This window comes from Rhincodon typus, chromosome 23 (assembly GCF_021869965.1).
Source record: "Rhincodon typus isolate 14 chromosome 23, sRhiTyp1.1, whole genome shotgun sequence".
Classification (NCBI taxonomy): domain Eukaryota; kingdom Metazoa; phylum Chordata; class Chondrichthyes; order Orectolobiformes; family Rhincodontidae; genus Rhincodon; species Rhincodon typus.
Window position 1 is genome coordinate 34,992,848 of NC_063354.1, and position 4,458 is coordinate 34,997,305.

General features: G+C 38.8%; 1 long non-coding RNA gene across 1 annotated transcript; it reads left to right on the plus strand.

Annotated features, from left to right (window-relative positions):
• The first annotated feature begins 1,623 nt into the window (after positions 1–1,623).
• LOC125485883 lies at positions 1,624–3,976 on the plus strand. The gene is made up of 3 exons (XR_007264611.1): positions 1,624–1,714; positions 2,764–2,894; positions 3,079–3,976. It is a non-coding gene; the product is annotated as an uncharacterized LOC125485883 (long non-coding RNA).
• The last annotated feature ends 482 nt before the right edge of the window (positions 3,977–4,458 follow it).

Below are 4,458 nucleotides of genomic sequence, written 5' to 3' on the forward strand. Positions count from 1 at the left end.
CAATTGGAAAGTTGGAACCTTCTCAGGATTGTTGTGGGAATTGGTTCAGCTGGCTCGTCTGTGGAGGTGGGCAACCAATTTCTAAGACCTCCATCAGAGTGGCCTTTCACTGTGTGTTGTACAGAAGCTTCCTGTTTGACCAAGTGGCTCTCCGGCATCAGAATGTGTGTCCGTAAGAGTCAGAGGCTCTATGTCCCCAGTGTTGAGTCTGAAAGGTTGCCAGCCCAGTCTGTAGGAGGAGTTTACCTTCCATTCCAATGCCCCTATTTTCTTCAGGCTTCTTTGAAATCAACAAACAATGCAGGCAGTTGAAACCTCTCCTTGCCTGGTTCGCCAATATCCACCTCTGCCTGTGGAGTTGTGAGCTCTCTTGGATTGACAGTAGCAGGAGACTACCTGGTGAGGGTAGAGTGGTCAACTGGAAAGTCACTTCTCAGAAGGGCAATTTTGGCACTCACACTGATAATGTGGACAGGGTTAATTTCAAACATTAGGGCTCAAGTGCCCATCAAAGCTCAACATCATTAATAAATCTAACCCATTGAATGGAGGTCGCTAAAAGTCCTGGTGGCTGAATTTGTATTATCTGCACACGAGCTGCAGTGAGCTCCATTTTCCACACTAATATCTTGACAGCAGATTACGGTCCTTTACAGATATAAATCTGAATTGATCTGTAGTGCTCTCCGCCAGCTTTCATTGCTCAGACATTTCCCTCTGTGCAACTATTCAGTACTTTGCTGTATCTTATTTTGAGACGACTCATACTGTGTCAAATTTTAAATATTGGTCTTCAATTCTTTTGATTATTTGAACTTGGTGTGAGTTTGCCTCCAACAGGGTGTTATATCTGATGCAGCAATGCTTATATTATCTCCCATAATAAAAAGACGACTGGGGTGAATATTCATAGTATTAAAGAATCTAACAGATTTTTGATATAATTAATTATAAACTATTAACATTATTTTCCTCAGGCATCTGAGTGTCTGGCCTAATATTAAGCTATTACTTTACAACAGAGGAAAATGCTTCCAGTAGAGTGTCATACTTCAAATGGTCTGAATTAAGGGAGAGTCTGAGAGCTCTATACCCTCGAGTCATATGCTATGTCTCTTTGTCTCTTACAGGCACGTTGATATTCTGAACATGAGACAATGCAAAATCACCCTATTTCCAAAGATGAAATCTTATGCCAATCAGACTTACATCTTTGTACATAGGCATATGTTGTCGATTTGACAATTATACAAATAGGCAAAGCAAAATGTACAAGACTAACATCTCAAGCTCCAATGTAATGCTTTGGAGGTTTAGCAGCTCACCCTGATCTGATGATTATATACCCATTTGGAGGGGTACAGCATGTTGTCTGTTGCATGTGTTTGAAAACATGGTTGTCTTGCTGCTGGTTGCTATCACTCAACATCACTGGAGTGTGCTTCCTCTCTATCTTCATGCATCATTGGTATGCCGGACACTGGTCTGAGCTAGATACTGTTCCTTTGCAATGTAACATCATGATCAATAATGACTTCATATGATTTGGGCTGGCTGCATATTTTAGAAACTTTTGGTAGTATTCAAGTATTTGTATTTCTAACTCTTTTTTTTGATCTGTGCAGAGTTTTGGTATTTCTCTTTCCACCTGCTGGTTGTGTATCTCCTTCGCACTCCACTGTCTTAGAAGAAGAATGACCTGTGTCTTGGAAAGGTGAGACAATTTGTTGCTGGGTAGGTTTGTTCACATGTCCTATCTGAATACAAATTGTGCTGGGGATGTTAATCCTTTCTCCAGTGGTGTTGCATGAAAATGCAGTGTGAAGTTATTAATTATTAATGTTATTGATTTGATAGGGCAGCAATTTTTTTATTAACTGGTACCTATGGGACCACAGGTGTGCAGGTTGATCAAATATTCCCAATAATCAAGAGATATGCATAACTGCAGTAAAACCTGACCCAGTGAAGCTCCAAGACATCAACATCCCTCAAAGAAATCTGTGTAAAAACATCAACACATCTCCTAAAATCAATGTGAAATCCCACAGTAGGTAATAGAAACACAATTCAGGGGGTATACACATCACTTCTGTTATTTATGGCATAAATACTTGGATACTGCGGTAGATTGTGGCATGTAAGGATAGAATTTTGATCAGTTTACCAAAAGTGTCAATTGATAAGGTGCCAGTTAAAACAAAGTTTTGCTGTACTTGCTATACATTCTGCCAGACTGTGTGGAGAGTGAGGTGACAATGTGATAGGGGTCACTTTGCACTTTGTAAACATATCTTGAAATGACATTCGATATGCTGAGCTCATTGTCAGACACCAACTACTCTGGGATATAGTGTAAACTGAAGAAAGCATTATGTCAATATTGTTCATGCTCATTCTATTCCTAAGTCATTAAGCAAACCTTCCCTGTCTGCTATGGATAATTCTGTTGTTACTTTCATTAAAGGGGCAATTGGAACATAGTGTGGAAGTGGAGGCTTTCTCCTCTGCTGAACTTGATATGAATGCATGTGAGGAATGCAAAATGTAAATTTTTAACCTTCGTGATTTATCACCAGCTAATACACAGATTCACCTACATTCAGTTGTGGGAGGCCCATCTTTGGCAATCAAAAGCAAGATTTTTAGAGCTCTTTTCTCAGGATCACCATGCATTTAATTCAATTTGAACATTGAATGCACCTCTACATATTGTTTGAACAGGCCAACCTACAATTAAGTTTCTATTATCCATGATTCCAGGTTAAAAGCATCAGGCTTTATCACCTTAAGCAGTGTCTCCTAACTTCAAGACAACGTGACTTTAAAAGTGGATTCTGGATTCTCCTTCAGAGTATACTGATACACTGGTACTCTCTCTCAAATACCAGAAAGTGAGTTCCCTTGGTTCTATCTTCTGTATTGCATTGCATTGGCTTTGTGCTGCAACTCAATGCACTGCAGCATTTTATTTTTCTTTTGAAGTAAAGCAATATTAGAAATTTATTTTGTCCTGAATTAATTCTAATCAAAAGAAAATCAGTTGTGTTTTTTTCATGGTTAATGCCCTTCCTACAGATTCTACAGTTGTTAGTATTCACAGAAACTGATGCTGCTAAAGGTTCAGAACTTCTGCCATTGTCTGAATTCTCTGTCTGCTTGGTCTTCAATCAGTTTTCCACATATCTATCACCAAAATACTAGAGACTATTTTATAGACAGCCACTGCAGCTAATGTGAGAGTTGATTTTCATCAGGGTGTTTTACCTGATACAGCAGAGTTTACATCATCTCCAGTAACTTGAGAATCTGGCAGACCACATCATCCAGATGTCTGACATGAGACTCCCAAAATAAGCCCACTATTTGTGAGCTCTGTCAAGTAAGTGGTTACCAGGATGGGAGCTGAAATGTTTTGAGGATATCCTGAAAGCCTCGCTGAAAAACATGCAAGATGCCCACTGACTTGTGAGATTCTGTTGTCCAAGTTGCCCAAACTGGAGAAGAAGCATTCACAAAGGTGCCAATCATTCAGCACCTGAGACAGACCCTAGTGGAGGCCAAATGCAAACAGTGGAAGAAGTGTACAAAAACCTGGGCATCACAGCGACCTGCTTCTTCAAGCACCAGTGTGGGTGGATCCAACATTGGACTGTTTCATCACCCCAGGACCCATAACTTGGAGAGAAAGAAATTCATCCTTAATCTTGAGGGATAGCCTTAGAAGACAGGATTGTGTAGGTCTTGCTGTATGCTGCTTCATCACCTGATGAAATATATCATGAAATATAAGAATTCAATATAGTTCCTGCCATTGCCTTTTTGGAAACAGCATCTTACTGTCTGCTTTATTTTGGAAATGTTTTGAATAATGTATGATATTACATGGAAACCTTGCATGGTACGTCTAAACCAAGCTTGCCACAGCAATTATATCTTTTCCATTTAATTCTGATTATCATTTTAACATGTTATTTTCAGCCAGTCATGCATTTAAAATTATTAAAATTGCAGAGTCTCATTTTTACAAGTTTTAATTATTGTTGGAGATTCTAAAAAGTCAAATTTGTCATATTAAACAACGTATGTTTTTCTCTTCGATTTCTCTCAATCTAATTTTTCTTTGAGTCCCATTATTTCTCTTTCTGAACTTGATTTAACATACTCTCTTTTATAATTCCTCTTAGCCCAAACAATGTCACAATTCTTCAGTTTGCTTGTTAAGGAGATATGCAGTTGCTTGACCTGTGCATTCAGGTCCCAAGTGCTCTATGTCCCTCACTATTGATGTTATCAAAACACATTTTCAGCAACTTGTCACTCAGTATCTAAGTCTAACTAATGGCAGATGTGATTATGACCCAATGTGTTTTAACAAGTTTGTGAAAACCATATGGCTGCTTTCCTGATCATTGGCCATCAACTGGAACAAAACATTAAATCTACAGCTGTTGTAAT